The following is a 19,542-nucleotide window of genomic DNA, read 5'->3' as shown; positions in this document are numbered from 1 at the left end:
TATATTTATAAGGTCAAGTATTATACTTAATAATTGGGACTAATTAAGAACCATTATCATAGTTATAATAGGCCTACATTTACAATAGTTTAGGCATTTTGGTTTGATAAGGTTGTGGGCAGAACAATTTGTCCTTGTTTGTTATTTGACTATTTTTACTTTAATTATAATTAAAGACACTTCATAGTGAATTAGTGATTATAATAAATAGCCTATGTCATGATTGCTAGATCAGATTGTGTTTATAATATAACGCCGGCGTGCCTCCGTCATCTCCACCGAAAACAAGCGCTCCCCCCTTGTTCCACTGGCGGTACTCCGTTGCTGTTTTGATTCACGCGGATGAAATAGACAAAGACATACGGAAAGACAGACAAGCAGACAGACAGGGAGACAGGAAGGCAGACAGACAGACAGAACATAACCCGGTTAATGGTGAAAGGTCAAACAAACAAATGGACCAATGAGATTAGAGCATTGACATTCTGTCAGAGGACACATTTCATCTTCTACACGCCGTCTTGTGTGTGTGTGTGTGTGTGTGTGTGTGTGTGTGTGTGTGTGTGTGTGTGTGTGTGTGTGTGTGTGTGTGTGTGTGTGTGTGTGTGTATTCATGGACATTTGGAGACCAAACCACTCTTCTTGTCAGAGTCTACTTTCTAACTCTCTCTCTCTCTCTCTCTCTCTCTCTCTCTCTCTCTCTCTCTCTGTCTCTCTCTCTCTCTCTCTCTCTCTCTCTCTCTCTCTCTCTCTCTCTCTCTCTCTCTCTCTCTCTCTCTCTCTCCCCCCCCCCCCCCCTCCAGAGGTTACCATAGAGACCAAGATGGGGCTCTGGTGTTGCTATGGAAACTGTGGGCTGAAGCAGCAATAGGATCATACACACGTATACGCATACACACATGCACGTGCACACACACACACACACAAACACACACACACACACACACACACACACACACACACACACACACACACACACACACACACACACACACACACACACACACACACACACACACACATGTATGCGTGTATTTTCCAATTTCCAATACTTTTACTTCTAATCTACTCTGATCCAAATATTGTACTTTTACTCCACTACATTTATTTGAAAACTTTAGTTACAAGTTACTTTGCAGATATACATTACAATATTTATAAAACATACACAAACCACTTTATCCCTATTTTATACTTTGGCTGTTTGAAAATAGACAATCTACAAGCTCACAGACTGTGATCTGCTAGTTTCAAACATTTTGTACTTTTACTTTTGGTACTTTAAGTACATTTTGATGCCAACACTTTCATACTTTACTACTCAAGTACATTTTGAATTCCGGACTTTTACTTGTACCTGTATCCGCCTTCGACACACCCGATTGGACAGAGGGGGAAAGCCCTGATTGGACAGAGGGGGAAAGCCCTGATTGGACAGAGGGGGAAAGCCCGAAAGCCCTGATTGGACAGAGGGGGAAAGCCCTGATTGGACAGAGGGGGAAAGCCCTGATTGGACAGAGGGGGAAAGCCGGCAGCTCCAGTTTATCTGCTCCAGCATAAACACAAGGTCTGCGCGTCACGCAGAAATCCTCTACGTCGGACATGAAACCGATCCATAGACCATATTCACACCGCGGCCATCTTGGATCACATGACTTCCTGGGATAGCAGCCTGCATTACAAACCATTGTGAACAATGGAGCGATGGTCCCAAAATATGACTTCTGTTCAACCATTTTCTTTTGACCAAATCGACAAATGGGCAGATGACAACATCAACATCCCCAAAAGGATTAAATAGAAGGGTATATCCACAATATTCATGGTAGTTAGGTTGCAACCTTACTGTGTACAAAGACTTGCTATCTGTGCAGTGCTTGCTCCACTATCATATTAACTATTTGTTGTGAGATTGTTTCTGATTAATATGCAATAATCACGATACAGTAATATTAACTATATGATGGCAGAGCAAGCACTAGTCTGCACACTGTAGCAAGTCTTTGTACAGAGTAACACTGCAACCTAACAACCATGAATATTGTTTTTTTTTTGGTTATTTTCTGTCAAGAAATCCGAGCAGACATGGTTTATTTTCAAAGTGTTGAACTTTGGAAGCGCTCGTCTTCTATAACGCCATGTCCCGCTGCCTCCTGCATTATGTGACATTTAGAACCAGGTGGTCACAGGACTGCTGAGCGATTTTCCACGAGCGCTTCCAAACTCCAGGACTTAGAAAAAATAAATCTCCTGAACCAAATTTCTTGATAGAAACTGGCTAATAACATGTCTATGATGCATTTTTCTGAAACAAACACTTTGCAGATAGAAAGAGTAAATTCCAAGCTTTCCATAGAGCCTCAATATTGATGAGTTTGATGTAGTTTAATACAATCAGATAGCAAAAAAACTGTTTTGATGCACTGGCTGCCTATGGGAGGTATTGCAACACTAGATTCATCCGATTATAAAAAAATCTAGTGTTGCAATTTGCGGCTACAAAGAGACTAGTGCCCCACCCAGGAACCCTCGGTAGTAAATGTAAATAAGCCCATGTGTTGCAGTGAGGGACAGACAGACAGACTTGATACCCTAACGCAAATAACAGCCTTCCACTGCTTACAAGATACTGTACAAGACCATAATATGTGAATATGGTTTCATAATATACAACATGTACAACAAAATAAAATACAAATATATTACATCAATTATAGTACTGTGCTTCCAAACATAGTGTAACTATTATGGTGGGGTAGTGGAATTATTCCATTAACACAACAGAGGTCCCTACAGTAGCAACCTGGAGTCCTCCATTACCTACATGTTTGCTTTAGCTGCCAAGCTAAGCTAAGCTACCTAGCCAAACACAGAGCAGGACATGAGTCATGACTACAACATAAAGGGAGCATATCACTGTTGTTACTACGTGTCATCTTTTCGACACTCAAACCTAACCCTTACCCTAACCTCCGTGGGGTGAGTCACTAACCCTCCCGACACTCCGTTGTTGAAATGACATGGTAGTAGCGAGATTTCACCCAACATAAACACAGTGGATATAATCAAACGGACAACTTTTCCTTCTCAACATGCTCCCTAATCATATATGCTACTTTACTGTATGTTTAGCCCACTTCATGATATCTCACCTGCAAAGACACGCCAACATGAATGACACATGTTGTGTTCTGTCCAGTATGCACTCTTAAGCCCTTTGCACACAGGCGCGTTTAACCGCACGGATAAAACGGACAATATCATTTTTTGAAAAGAAAACAATGATTCTCTATGACCTCATGCACACCGGCTCCGAATTAGCCGTGCGACGAGTGGCTGCCGCCGTGCGTTTTTTTCTCGATCGAACCCAGTTCGATTTGTGCGTCTTGTCGCATGCGGTAAAAAACTCATCACTCCTTTTATGACTCCTTTTTGGATCCGCAGCTCCGATTCCGCACAGCCTTGCACACCAAATCCAATGCGTTTTATTCATGCCGCAAACGAAAAAAACGCAACTGTCCTGTGTGCAAAGGGCTTTACACTTCTTCACTGACTGACAGAAACCTGTTGCACTCACTGGAGTGTGTTTGCCCCCTTGTGGCGCAGTGGAGCTATTGTATGTCTCTTGGCAGGGAATTTTAATAAAACCCTGGGAATAAATTCCTTACCAAACAATTTCTTCACCAATGTGTTGCTAAAGATGTCTAGTAACATATCTAACAAAGATTGAAATTCAACATCCCTAGCAAAATGGGTACGGACAGCTAGGGTAATTCTGGGTCTCATTCACTTACTATACACTGTACTGTAAGGGAAAATATCGCTCCCAAAAATATGATTTAGGTAGCATGTTAGGGGTCTAAAAGGTGTTTTTAATTATTCTGAATCCATTGCAAGCATTTGTTTTGCACGAAAAACATTCATTGGGCCAAAATCAGACGCAAAAAAAAAAAACGATGGTTTAGTGATGAGTCATCACTTTTCACAAGGTGTATGGGGTCCATTTTTGGCCCAAGGAATGTTTTTCGTGCAAGATCGGCTGTTTTCACTAGTTTCAATCATGTTTAAAATGATAAATACAAAACAAAGGGTTTTGGACATACAAGGTTTCCAGCCAACAACGACGATACAGTAGGCCTACGTGTTTGATATCGGCTTCTTACTGATGTCTCTCTCCTGCAGAAGGGACTGTGATTCTTTCTCTGATGCTATTTATATCTGCAGCAAACGTACATACTTGCACAAGAAGCATTTCTGCCGCTTTTTATTCCTGTTTTGATGTTTGACATTGTGCCGTCTTATGCGTACACTGTACTGTATGTGCGTTCTTTCTCTGTTTCTTTACCCGTACAGCTGTTTTCTGGAAATTGCAAAAAGGTTGGGCGCTTTCACCAAAACATTATTTCACACGCTCTTTTGCTGTCTGTAAACTTGTGGCGTGAAAATAAAGTTGAAGTTGAGTTGACAGCGAGGAGAGAAATTCGTGTCCAACACATTGCCATAATAATTACTGACTGCCGTTGTTGTGTGGTGGTGTGTGCGTCGTGCGTGTGAGTAAGTAAAATGTGCGCGCGCGCATGCACGCACGCGCACGCACGCGCACGCCCGCACGCACGCACGCGCACGCCCGCACGCACGCACGCACGCGCACGCACGCACGCACGCACGCACGCACGCACACACACAGTGCTCCACTCTCTCCTCCACTTCACTGGTGTCACAGTGATTTGTCACAGTGGATATAGCATGAGCCTCCTACAGTTGGAGACAGTAGCAGTGCTGCTTGGAAATGTGTCATGTTTGAAGCGAATGAACACGGCGAGGCAACGGCCATGTTATCAGTTCCTACACTATAGCCTTATACCTACACTACATAGGCATTGTTATCAGTGTTATCTACTGAAAGGAAAATAAGTTGAATGGTGGTGAAAGTAATATGTGGACTGTATTTAAGGTAAGATGAGATCGCTGGTAAATAGTATTTCACCTGAATGATGGTAGAATAACAGTCGGGGACTAGTCAAGGACCAGTCGGGACCAACGCCGTTGTCACGTTTGGATAGCTTTAATCTATTTAAAGGTAAAGTCCCTGGTTCAATTGATTGAAAGCCTTCAATCGGTTCTAAATAAGGTAAAAGGATAAGATTAATGAGGTTCTTGGGTAAAGTAAACTAATCGGTAAACTGTAGAATCTCTGAGAGATATTACGAATCTCTAAAGGAAGTGAGTGATTATCTAATAATCTACTGGTAATCTCTTGTCTTCAGTGACATTTATAGTCGAAGGTGACGTCATGCCGTTGACGTCATGCATAATGCTCGTTTCCTCGACAACACTCCCCCCGTGAATCCGATGATATGAGGATTCAATATGTCTGTTAGAGGTAGAAAGTGTTTCTTCTTCACGTCTCCTAGTCCCGTTGCTTGGATCTGGTGTGAATTATTCCGTTTAGAGTCTTCTAAATCTATGTTGCTTCGCTCTTTGTTGAAATAAATTAAGATAAGGCTGCGGTGGAGAGGGGCTGTGATGGATTGCTCAATGTAGTTGCTATTTATGACTACTCCAAACAGATGGCAGCTTCTTATGCTCTGTTCGTCCCAAAATCTCTCTTTCCACCAAATGCGTAATATTATTACTTTAACTTTCTTAGCATGGGGAAGGACAAATAGACAATGTTGTGCAGTCAAGCGATGGTGTAGCCATTGATATGAATGTTGATGTGGGAATGGAACACATTCTGTAATCTTATCTAATTGTTCTGCTGGTCTTGAATAAGGGATCAATTGCATCGATTCATCTATGATATTCGGATGCTGATTATTCGTTTCAGTAGGAAGAGGTCGACTTCTGTGAGAGTCCGTCCCCCCCTGCACAATCTGTACATAAGCAGATTTTGCAGTTGTTCTAGAGAAGTCATCCTCGAGATGCTCAATGTCATGTGAGGTTCGGAGACTGTCTTTTAGGTGATGAGTTTGTGATTCTGCCACCGATGTATCTTGGCGATGAGAGATGAGAATCGTTATCTAAGTCATCTGACATAAGTATGGGTTCTTCAGACTCAATTGTAGGTTCTGCAGATTGTTCCTGTGGTGTCTCTTGTAGGTTGGATGCTGATTGTGATGATTCTACAGAAGGTGGAATTGGCATAACTGCATCTTGTGTGGATTCGATGATCTCCTCGACATGATCGTGTTGTAATAATGGAAGTCCTGTGAGCTCTTGTGGGACTTCAATAAGTCTGTCTTCTATGGGTTCGACCAAAGGAGAGCTAACACTGACTACTGGATATGGAAGTTGTGATAACTGTGATGATGGTATTTTTGACATTAATTCAGGTATCGATGTTGATTCAGGGAGGTTAACTTTCACTTCCTGAATGTTGTCGGATTCCTGTAGTTGAGTTGGATTGCATTTCAATGGGCTGGAATCTGGAATGGATGGTGTTGTATTTGGAAGCTCGAGGAGGCCATTGGGAAGATTGGAGTCTAGTAATTCTTTACATGCCTGTGTGACTTCCACTTGTGGCTGTTCTTGAGTGACGTTGAGAGCATGGAAAACTGTGAGGTGATTTCCGTTGCACCTATTATAGTATGGTATGGTCCTATAATTGTCACGATTAAGATTTCCATAACATTTGTAGGTAGCTGGGAGCTGACAGTTTTCTGGTTGATGGTTACAACCACATTTCTTGCACTTTCCATTTACTTTTATCCATTGTGCTTTGTCCTCTTCAGACATCAAAATGAAGGGACACTTCCTAAAGCTGTGTCCTGTGGTATAACAAACAAAGCAGTACATTGTGCTTTGTGACTTTTTGAGTCTGGGGTCACTAAATGGGGACTGCACAGTTAGTGGTGCTACGTTCAAAGCTGCGTCTTCAACTAAGGATTGGCGAATGAGATTAAGATCAGTTGGATGTGAGTTGATAAGATTCTTGGTCAGAGTGATCGTCTTTTTAGATGTTGTCTGTTGTCCAATGTGTTCATTAATAGTGGAGTACCTCCCGCCATCTACAAAAGAGCATACAGGATGATTAAAGTCAGTCGCTCTTGTCGGGGAAGGGGTAATTATCTGAGAGGATACATAGGATTTCACCATCTGTGTAGGGATTGCGAAATTCTCGGTCATCTCTTTGAGTGTCATGTTGAAAGTCGTGTTCGGGTTATCGAATGTCTGATTGAATTTGTCGAAGATCTTGTCTGTGGAATTCCTCCCGCCATCTACAAAAGAGCGATCATGATGACTAGAGTCCGCCCTAGAGTCCGCCCTAGAGTCCGCTCTCTTCGTTGGGGACTGGGTAGCCATTTGAGCTCTCCTGGCGTAGATAGCTCTAAGTTTCCTGGTGTCCGTAGAGACCTCAGTGGTGATGGAACCGAGTCTCTCTTGTAATAGAGTCAGTTTATCTCCTTGATCCTTCACCTGAGCTAGTAGCTCGTTAAAAGACTTGTTGGCAGAGGAGAACGTCATCTCAATTCAGGTGATATACCACTGTCACCTATTGAAGGACCATTTGAAAGGAAAATAAGTTGAATGGTGGTGAAAGTAATATGTGGACTGTATTTAAGGTAAGATGAGATCGCTGGTAAATAGTATTTCACCTGAATGATGGTAGAATAACAGTCGGGGACTAGTCAAGGACCAGTCGGGACCAACGCCGTTGTCACGTTTGGATAGCTTTAATCTATTTAAAGGTAAAGTCCCTGGTTCAATTGATTGAAAGCCTTCAATCGGTTCTAAATAAGGTAAAAGGATAAGATTAATGAGGTTCTTGGGTAAAGTAAACTAATCGGTAAACTGTAGAATCTCTGAGAGATATTACGAATCTCTAAAGGAAGTGAGTGATTATCTAATAATCTACTGGTAATCTCTTGTCTTCAGTGACATTTATAGTCGAAGGTGACATCATGCCGTTGACGTCATGCATAATGCTCGTTTCCTCGACAACATCTACTATAGCAAGGCTCCTATAGAAGCCATGCGATGGAACAGTGTGCTATACTGAAACTTTGACATTTCAAGGACCCCCAGTTTGATATGCATTAGAGTGGTGGTTCTCAACAGCATTGATTTCGTCAACTATGGAGACGTTCTTTCATTGACTACCTTTTTTCGCTGACGAAAACTAACAATAATAATTAATACCAATAAGACGCCTAAGGGTGTGGACAAAATATTTTCCCAAATGGATATGACTGACGTCTGACATCATAGATGTCTTATTTTATAGACCACATGAGACTCACACAATATGTCCATATATGGGCATTCCAAGCTATGGACTTAATATTGATGACATCAGGGATCTCCATATGGGCATACAAGGGACAAGGACGGAATTCATTTGCAAGTGTGACTCGTATTGTGGCAGCCACACTGGTTAGGCTGACACAATATGTGTCCCAGCACCCCCAGCAGCCAGTCATTGCAATTTCTTTCATTTTCATTTTTTCATTTCATTTGAAAGCTGGGGATCATAGCTACAAAATGATATATTGGTTGTGGAGATTGACCCAACAGTTTTGAAGATATGGCTTATAGAATGATGCCATGCTGAAATAGGACTTTTGAGATATTCAAGTTTTAAATAAATTTCTAACCTGCAATGACCTGACTCCGCCACATGGGGAGCAATCTTCAATTCAATCTTCAATTCAAAGAAGCTTTATTGGCATGAGAACACAAACGTTTACACAGTGGTGGAAAAAGTACCAACATTTTATAATTAAGTAAAAGTATCAATTCTGCAATGTAGAATCACTCTGTTACAAGTAAAAGTCCAGAATTAAAAATGTACTTGAGTAAAAGTACAAAAGTATTGGTATCCAAATGTACTTAAAGTACCAAAAGTAAAAGTACAAAATGTTTGAAAATAGCAGATCTACAAGCTCACAACGCGTCGCACCGCAATGCGTTGTGAGCTTGTAGATCGGCTATTTTCAAATAGCCTTGGTATAACATAGGGCTAAAGTGGTTTATGTATGTTTTAAAATGTAGTTATTGCTCTCTAAAAAGATAATGCCACAACAGCATCTCAAGCATTATTGGGCTAAATGTAAAGACGCTACGCTGCGCCAACCGTGAATTCAACACAATCTGCTGTTACGCAGTTTAACCAATTTGCTACATACGTCTACACAAACGGTCAGATTACAAAGATAAATTGCTTATTGAAGGCTCACAGATGTCACCATAGGGTACGCTCCAGCAGGATGTCCCGTAATGATCGTATTATTTAATGAGGAGCATTTTAATCCGATCGGTCGTCGTTTCCTTAAAAAGGTATTAATGTATCTAAGTGCAGTACACCTCGCAACCGATGGGGTCGCATGGCTGAAAAACAACAGAAAATGGCATCTGATCGGATTAAAATGCAGTTTATTAAACAATACGAAAGATACGGGTAATTCTGCTTGAGCGTACCATACTGTGACATCTGTGAGACTTCAGTAAGCACGTTATCTTTGAAATATGAAGGTTTTTGTAGACGTACGTAGCAAATAGGATTAACTGCTCAACACGAGGTTGAAGTGAATGTATTACGTGCGCAACAGGGCTAACTGTGCTAAATGTAGCATAATCAGTGTTTGTGTAACTTTAGTCAGAAGGATTATCTGACCTGATAATAAAACACAATCTACAGGCTTAACCGCCTCGCGTTGTGAGCTTGTAGAAGAGAGCAACAATAGAGTTGGGTCACGTTTTATTTGTTTATAGCCTGCAGCTAGCGCTGCAGCTAGCGCTAGCTAACGCTAGCTAGCGTTAGCCGTTAGCCACTCATAGCCAGTCAACCAGAATAGTCTACTCTAAAGTCAACTTTCCGACGGCGAGTGAACGATTGCATTCCATCCATGTTTTCTTGGCTGTCAATTTATTGTCCAAAAAAACAAACGCCCTGAACGTTAGAATTAGATAGTTTAGGACGACACTGATCTATTGCCATACCCAATGCTAAGCTAACTCAGTGACAAAGGAAGCTTCCGCACGCATACGTCACAGACGTCTCCAGGCCGCTCCAGGCAGGAACGGATCATTCACCAGCGTAGAAGAAGAAACAGCGGAAGAACGGCGGAAGAATAATAAATAAAATAATACACTAAATCATACATTACGTGGTTAATAATTGTTCATTTGGAACACACGTGGCATTAAATTAATGGGATCAATACTGTGGGTTGCATCGCTAAGTAATGGAGTCCCGATATTACCGCATTTGGCTACAAACGGCTAACAAAGGCTGGCTAGTTAGCATTTTAGCTAATATAAACTGGGAGGACTAACAGAATTGTGTACCGATCTCTCACATTAATTTAAAAAAGTCTTATTTACATGCAGAGTTAAGCTCTGGCGTTTAAGTGAAATGTAGCCTAGATATTATGAGATGCTGTTGTGGCATTATCTTTTTAGAGAGCAAAAAAAAAAAAAAAATCATTTTGGCTGTAGGGAATAATGACAGTCCCCGAGATGACTAGCTGCTGGGGGCGCTGGGCCACATATGTATATGTATGGGCATTCCCAAATATGGGCTTAATATTGATGGCATCAGGGATCTCCATATATGGGCATTAAAGGGATTCTATTAAGCCCCTTTTCCACTGACATGGCCCAACACCACACCACTCCACACCGCCCGCTTGTTAACTGCTACCTACAGTCGCAATGAATCTATCTTCATAGGTAGATTTAAACTTCGAAGTCAGAGAAATAATAGCTGATCTACAAGCTCAATGTTCTGCCAATCCACTGTAAATCTACTGTCTTGCCAATGGCAGGACGTGTGGAGGTTTGATATGTCACATCTGTATGGAGCTGGCCGATACCTCGACATGTGACCTCACAGATTCCACATATGGATATAACTGACCTGCTCTGACATCACAATGATGACTGGACCAGCTCAGCAGAAGGATATGTACTGTATGTTCCTCTCTGTCTTTCTGTCTGTCTGTGTGCGGTGCCCTAAGGGCGAGGTCGCTTCTCGCCCTTAGGACGTCTTACTGGCACTTAGTACAGTAGTGGAGTAGAGCTAAAAGTATAGAACATGTGAAATAATCCAGTTAAGTAAAAGTACCTTACTTGAGTAATAGTACTTAGTTACTTTACACCAGTGGTTCTCAACTTTTTCAGGCCGCGACCCCCAAAATAATCATAGGCCTATTTCAACTGGGGACCCCCCCCCCCCGGGGACCCCCCCACCCTGACGAGCACTAAGAGTTGAGGCAATACATTTTGTTTAACACGGTTCTATTGTGAAAATAGCAGATCTACATGCTCACAACGCCTCACAATTTCTACCTCTAATATTTGACCATTAGGCCAATATCTAATTTGTCATTTTAAAGGTAGGCCTATTACAAAGTCCTTAAATTGTCACTTTAGAAATGTGCAGATACCCTCTAGTCTATACACTTAAACTTTATGTTGGTTTGTTTGCTGTTGAGTGAGGAAAACAATGTTGGACCCCCCCTGGGGGTCCCGACCCACAGGTTGAGAACCACTGCATTACACCACAGTAAACAGGACAGCATTCAGCGTGCTGGCCAGCCCTTCGTCATTTGGTGACTGTCCCCAAATCTTTCAGGACATCTGGGCACTGTCATGGCGTGAATGAACAACCTACCCCAGAGATACCATTTAGTATCTCTTGAATATAGTGTTATCTGTTGGTCGTTTGTTATATTCAATTGATTTGTTGATGCAGTCAGTGGTGCCATTTAGCTGTTACTGTAAAGACTGTGTGTGCGTGTGTGACACTGAGTGTGTGTGTGTGTGTGTGTGTGTGTGTGTGTGTGTGTGTGTGTGTGTGTGTGTGTGTGTGTGTGTGTGTGCGCGCGCGCGCGTGCGTGCATGCGTTTGTCTTGTGTGTGACTGCTAGTCCCACCTCCCAGCCTGATAAACATCACAAAGGTGCTAATTGCTCTTTGACACGCACACACACACACACACACACGCACGCACGCACGCACACACACACACACACACACACACACACACACACACACACAGGCTGCTTTCAGTAATGCTGCACATTAACATTAGATGCCCGATCCCACTTGTCTGGTGATATACATAGGCTAATGTTGAATGAAAATAAAATGCACCCATGTGAAAACTCTCTCGCATTTTCTATGGTGTGTGTGTGTGTGTGTGTGTGTGTGTGTGTGTGTGTGTGTGTGTGTGTGTGTGTGTGTGTGTGTGTGTGTGTGTGTGTGTGTGTGTGTACTGTCCCAAGCAGTTGATATGAATTTCACATGTTAATACTCTGGTAGTGAACATGCACTACGTAGGGACTCTCTACAGTGAGACCACCCACTGACTCTCTACAGTGAGACTCTCTACAGTGAGACCTCCTCTCTACAGTGAGACTCTCTACAGTGAGACCTCCTCTCTACAGTGAGACTCTCTACAGTGAGACCTCCTCTCTACAGTGAGACTCTCTACAGTGAGACCTCCTCTCTACAGTGAGACTCTCTACAGTGAGACCTCCCACTGGGCTAATTAATTACAGAGGCTTCACTCCGATAAGTCCAGCAGTGTCCAAGATTAGCTGCGCGCAGCTACTAAGTCTTACTAAGTTATCATAATGTGAAAGCAGCTACTAAGTCTTACTAACTTATCATAATGTGAAAGCAGCTACTAAGTCTTACTAACTTATCATAATGTGAAAGCAGCTACTAAGTCTTACTAAGTTATCATAATGTGAATGCAGCTACTAAGTCTTACTAACTTATCATAATGTGAAAGCAGCTACTAAGTCTTACTAACTTATCATAATGTGAATGCAGCTACTAAGTCTTACTAAGTTATCATAATGTGAATGCAGCTACTAAGTCTTACTAAGTTATCATAATGTGAATGCAGCTACTAAGTCTTACTAACTTATCATAATGTGAAAGCAGCTACTAAGTCTTACTAAGTTATCATAATGTGAAAGCAGCTACTAAGTCTTACTAAGTTATCATAATGTGAAAGCAGCTACTAAGTCTTACTAACTTATCATAATGTGAAAGCAGCTACTAAGTCTTACTAACTTATCATAATGTGAAAGCAGCTACTAAGTCTTACTAAGTTATCATAATGTGAATGCAGCTACTAAGTCTTACTAACTTATCATAATGTGAAAGCAGCTACTAAGTCTTACTAACTTATCATAATGTGAAAGCAGCTACTAAGTCTTACTAAGTTATCATAATGTGAATGCAGCTACTAAGTCTTACTAAGTTATCATAATGTGAAAGCAGCTACTAAGTCTTACTAAGTTATCATAATGTGAATGCAGCTACTAAGTCTTACTAACTTATCATAATGTGAAAGCAGCTACTAAGTCTTACTAAGTTATCATAATGTGAATGCAGCTACTAAGTCTTACTAAGTTATCATAATGTGAATGCAGCTACTAAGTCTTACTAAGTTATCATAATGTGAATGCAGCTACTAAGTCTTACTAAGTTATCATAATGTGAATGCAGCTACTAAGTCTTACTAAGTTATCATAATGTGAATGCAGCTACTAAGTCTTACTAAGTTATCATAATGTGAATGCAGCTACTAAGTCTTACTAAGTTATCATAATGTGAATGCAGCTACTAAGTCTTACTAAGTTATCATAATGTGAATGCAGCTACTAAGTCTTACTAAGTTATCATAATGTGAATGCAGCTACTAAGTCTTACTAAGTTATCATAATGTGAATGCAGCTACTAAGTCTTACTAAGTTATCATAATGTGAATGCAGCTACTAAGTCTTACTAAGTTATCATAATGTGAAAGCAGCTACTAAGTCTTACTAACTTATCATAATGTGAATGCAGCTACTAAGTCTTACTAAGTTATCATAATGTGAATGCAGCTACTAAGTCTTACTAAGTTATCATAATGTGAATGCAGCTACTAAGTCTTACTAAGTTATCATAATGTGAAAGCAGCTACTAAGTCTTACTAAGTTATCATAATGTGAATGCAGCTACTAAGTCTTACTAAGTTATCATAATGTGAATGCAGCTACTAAGTCTTACTAAGTTATCATAATGTGAAAGCAGCTACTAAGTCTTACTAAGTTATCATAATGTGAATGCAGCTACTAAGTCTTACTAACTTATCATAATGTGAATGCAGCTACTAAGTCTTACTAAGTTATCATAATGTGAATGCAGCTACTAAGTCTTACTAAGTTATCATAATGTGAATGCAGCTACTAAGTCTTACTAAGTTATCATAATGTGAAAGCAGCTACTAAGTCTTACTAAGTTATCATAATGTGAATGCAGCTACTAAGTCTTACTAAGTTATCATAATGTGAATGCAGCTACTAAGTCTTACTAAGTTATCATAATGTGAAAGCAGCTACTAAGTCTTACTAAGTTATCATAATGTGAATGCAGCTACTAAGTCTTACTAAGTTATCATAATGTGAATGCAGCTACTAAGTCTTACTAAGTTATCATAATGTGAATGCAGCTACTAAGTCTTACTAAGTTATCATAATGTGAATGCAGCTACTAAGTCTTACTAAGTTATCATAATGTGAATGCAGCTACTAAGTCTTACTAAGTTATCATAATGTGAAAGCAGCTACTAAGTCTTACTAAGTTATCATAATGTGAATGCAGCTACTAAGTCTTACTAACTTATCATAATGTGAATGCAGCTACTAAGTCTTACTAAGTTATCATAATGTGAAAGCAGCTACTAAGTCTTACTAAGTTATCATAATGTGAATGCAGCTACTAAGTCTTACTAAGTTATCATAATGTGAATGCATCTACTAAGTCTTACTAAGTTATCATAATGTGAAAGCAGCTACTAAGTCTTACTAAGTTATCATAATGTGAATGCAGCTACTAAGTCTTACTAACTTATCATAATGTGAATGCAGCTACTAAGTCTTACTAAGTTATCATAATGTGAAAGCAGCTACTAAGTCTTACTAAGTTATCATAATGTGAATGCAGCTACTAAGTCTTACTAAGTTATCATAATGTGAAAGCAGCTACTAAGTCTTACTAAGTTATCATAATGTGAATGCAGCTACTAAGTCTTACTAAGTTATCATAATGTGAATGCAGCTACTAAGTCTTACTAAGTTATCATAATGTGAATGCAGCTACTAAGTCTTACTAAGTTATCATAATGTGAATGCAGCTACTAAGTCTTACTAAGTTATCATAATGTGAAAGCAGCTACTAAGTCTTACTAAGTTATCATAATGTGAATGCAGCTACTAAGTCTTACTAAGTTATCATAATGTGAATGCAGCTACTAAGTCTTACTAAGTTATCATAATGTGAAAGCAGCTACTAAGTCTTACTAAGTTATCATAATGTGAATGCAGCTACTAAGTCTTACTAAGTTATCATAATGTGAATGCAGCTACTAAGTCTTACTAAGTTATCATAATGTGAAAGCAGCTACTAAGTCTTACTAAGTTATCATAATGTGAATGCAGCTACTAAGTCTTACTAAGTTATCATAATGTGAAAGCAGCTACTAAGTCTTACTAAGTTATCATAATGTGAATGCAGCTACTAAGTCTTACTAAGTTATCATAATGTGAATGCAGCTACTAAGTCTTACTAAGTTATCATAATGTGAATGCAGCTACTAAGTCTTACTAAGTTATCATAATGTGAAAGCAGCTACTAAGTCTTACTAAGTTATCATAATGTGAATGCAGCTACTAAGTCTTACTAAGTTATCATAATGTGAAAGCAGCTACTAAGTCTTACTAAGTTATCATAATGTGAAAGCAGCTACTAAGTCTTACTAAGTTATCATAATGTGAATGCAGCTACTAAGTCTTACTAACTTATCATAATGTGAATGCAGCTACTAAGTCTTACTAAGTTATCATAATGTGAAAGCAGCTACTAAGTCTTACTAAGTTATCATAATGTGAATGCAGCTACTAAGTCTTACTAAGTTATCATAATGTGAATGCAGCTACTAAGTCTTACTAAGTTATCATAATGTGAATGCAGCTACTAAGTCTTACTAAGTTATCATAATGTGAATGCAGCTACTAAGTCTTACTAAGTTATCATAATGTGAATGCAGCTACTAAGTCTTACTAAGTTATCATAATGTGAATGCAGCTACTAAGTCTTACTAAGTTATCATAATGTGAAAGCAGCTACTAAGTCTTACTAAGTTATCATAATGTGAATGCAGCTACTAAGTCTTACTAAGTTATCATAATGTGAATGCAGCTACTAAGTCTTACTAAGTTATCATAATGTGAAAGCAGCTACTAAGTCTTACTAAGTTATCATAATGTGAATGCAGCTACTAAGTCTTACTAAGTTATCATAATGTGAATGCAGCTACTAAGTCTTACTAAGTTATCATAATGTGAATGCAGCTACTAAGTCTTACTAAGTTATCATAATGTGAATGCAGCTACTAAGTCTTACTAAGTTATCATAATGTGAAAGCAGCTACTAAGTCTTACTAAGTTATCATAATGTGAATGCAGCTACTAAGTCTTACTAACTTATCATAATGTGAATGCAGCTACTAAGTCTTACTAAGTTATCATAATGTGAAAGCAGCTACTAAGTCTTACTAAGTTATCATAATGTGAATGCAGCTACTAAGTCTTACTAAGTTATCATAATGTGAATGCAGCTACTAAGTCTTACTAAGTTATCATAATGTGAATGCAGCTACTAAGTCTTACTAAGTTATCATAATGTGAAAGCAGCTACTAAGTCTTACTAAGTTATCATAATGTGAATGCAGCTACTAAGTCTTACTAACTTATCATAATGTGAATGCAGCTACTAAGTCTTACTAAGTTATCATAATGTGAAAGCAGCTACTAAGTCTTACTAAGTTATCATAATGTGAATGCAGCTACTAAGTCTTACTAAGTTATCATAATGTGAAAGCAGCTACTAAGTCTTACTAAGTTATCATAATGTGAATGCAGCTACTAAGTCTTACTAACTTATCATAATGTGAATGCAGCTACTAAGTCTTACTAAGTTATCATAATGTGAAAGCAGCTACTAAGTCTTACTAAGTTATCATAATGTGAATGCAGCTACTAAGTCTTACTAAGTTATCATAATGTGAATGCAGCTACTAAGTCTTACTAAGTTATCATAATGTGAAAGCAGCTACTAAGTCTTACTAAGTTATCATAATGTGAATGCAGCTACTAAGTCTTACTAACTTATCATAATGTGAATGCAGCTACTAAGTCTTACTAAGTTATCATAATGTGAAAGCAGCTACTAAGTCTTACTAAGTTATCATAATGTGAATGCAGCTACTAAGTCTTACTAACTTATCATAATGTGAATGCAGCTACTAAGTCTTACTAAGTTATCATAATGTGAAAGCAGCTACTAAGTCTTACTAAGTTATCATAATGTGAATGCAGCTACTAAGTCTTACTAAGTTATCATAATGTGAATGCAGCTACTAAGTCTTACTAAGTTATCATAATGTGAATGCAGCTACTAAGTCTTACTAAGTTATCATAATGTGAATGCAGCTACTAAGTCTTACTAAGTTATCATAATGTGAATGCAGCTACTAAGTCTTACTAAGTTATCATAATGTGAATGCAGCTACTAAGTCTTACTAAGTTATCATAATGTGAATGCAGCTACTAAGTCTTACTAAGTTATCATAATGTGAATGCAGCTACTAAGTCTTACTAAGTTATCATAATGTGAATGCAGCTACTAAGTCTTACTAAGTTATCATAATGTGAATGCAGCTACTAAGTCTTACTAAGTTATCATAATGTGAATGCAGCTACTAAGTCTTACTAAGTTATCATAATGTGAATGCAGCTACTAAGTCTTACTAAGTTATCATAATGTGAATGCAGCTACTAAGTCTTACTAAGTTATCATAATGTGAATGCAGCTACTAAGTCTTACTAAGTTATCATAATGTGAAAGCAGCTACTAAGTCTTACTAAGTTATCATAATGTGAAAGCAGCTACTAAGTCTTACTAAGTTATCATAATGTGAATGCAGCTACTAAGTCTTACTAAGTTATCATAATGTGAATGCAGCTACTAAGTCTTACTAAGTTATCATAATGTGAATGCAGCTACTAAGTCTTACTAAGTTATCATAATGTGAATGCAGCTACTAAGTCTTACTAAGTTATCATAATGTGAATGCAGCTACTAAGTCTTACTAAGTTATCATAATGTGAATGCAGCTACTAAGTCTTACTAAGTTATCATAATGTGAATGCAGCTACTAAGTCTTACTAAGTTATCATAATGTGAATGCAGCTACTAAGTCTTACTAAGTTATCATAATGTGAATGCAGCTACTAAGTCTTACTAAGTTATCATAATGTGAATGCAGCTACTAAGTCTTACTAAGTTATCATAATGTGAATGCAGCTACTAAGTCTTACTAAGTTATCATAATGTGAATGCAGCTACTAAGTCTTACTAAGTTATCATAATGTGAATGCAGCTACTAAGTCTTACAAAGTTATCATAATGTGAATGCAGCTACTAAGTCTTACTAAGTTATCATAATGTGAATGCAGCTACTAAGTCTTACTAAGTTATCATAATGTGAATGCAGCTACTAAGTCTTACTAAGTTATCATAATGTGAATGCAGCTACTAAGTCTTACTAAGTTATCATAATGTGAATGCAGCTACTAAGTCTTACTAAGTTATCATAATGTGAATGCAGCTACTAAGTCTTACTAAGTTATCATAATGTGATGGCCAAAAAACTGCCAAAGTTTAAATAGGGCTGAAGTGGTTAATGTATGTTTCGTAAAACAATACATTTGAAAAACGATAGGATACGCATCACGATACATGGTTGACTATACGACACAGTGACGATATTGGTTCATTCATGGTGATACGATACGATTCCATTCAATTATTTAAAATCGATATAGTAACTATTTAGCAAAGACATTAACCCATGCCGCGCTGCGAGCTTGTAGATCTGCTATTTTTGAAAAGCCGTGAAAATGTGTGAAAATCTTTGAATATATGTCTTTTTTAAGCGAACGCTTGTAACTCAAATTTTGCTTCTGGGTGGTCCCTGGAACTAAATATTTTGAGATGCGGGTCCGTGGCCAAATAAATATAATTTTGGGGGTCCTTCACATGAAAAGGTTTGAGAACCACTGACATAGTAGTCTCTCAAGAACAGACTAACTGAGCTCCAGTTAAGTGAAAAGGACCTTTTCTTTGACGATGGCTGGCCAGATTGCTGACATAGAAACATAGGTTTTTCAAAAAACCTTAGAAGGATTCAAAAGACACTTTTAGAATCGGGTCAACATTCCAATTTTCACGATTTTTCAAAAATAGCAGATCTACAAGCTCGCAGTGCGGCACTCGGTGCCGCGCTGTGAGCTTGTATAGCTGCTATTTTTCAATAGTTAAAGTATAAAATAATGATACACTAATAATGTGTACCCGTTCTAAATGGGTTTAAACTCAGTGTGAAACGTGTCAATAAAGCAGGTTTTTTAAGGGAAAAATCTATTATTATGGATATAAATAAGTAAACACTGTGATTCTCTAGCATTATATTACAACA

At 38.7% G+C, this 19,542-nt stretch overlaps 1 protein-coding gene across 1 annotated transcript in view; it reads right to left on the bottom strand.

Annotated features, from left to right (window-relative positions):
- The window catches only part of cacna1c (calcium channel, voltage-dependent, L type, alpha 1C subunit), a gene marked incomplete at both ends in the record, with an annotated part of 341,751 nt that overhangs the window by 166,776 nt on the left and 155,433 nt on the right, over positions 1-19,542 (bottom strand). The gene's annotated exons all lie outside the window — the stretch shown is intronic.

Source organism: Nannobrachium achirus (genome assembly GCF_963921795.1).
Source record: "Nannobrachium achirus genome assembly, chromosome: 23".
Taxonomy (NCBI): domain Eukaryota; kingdom Metazoa; phylum Chordata; class Actinopteri; order Myctophiformes; family Myctophidae; genus Nannobrachium; species Nannobrachium achirus.
Note: the sequence above shows the minus strand (reverse complement) of the source record. Positions and strands in the feature narration are given on the sequence as shown.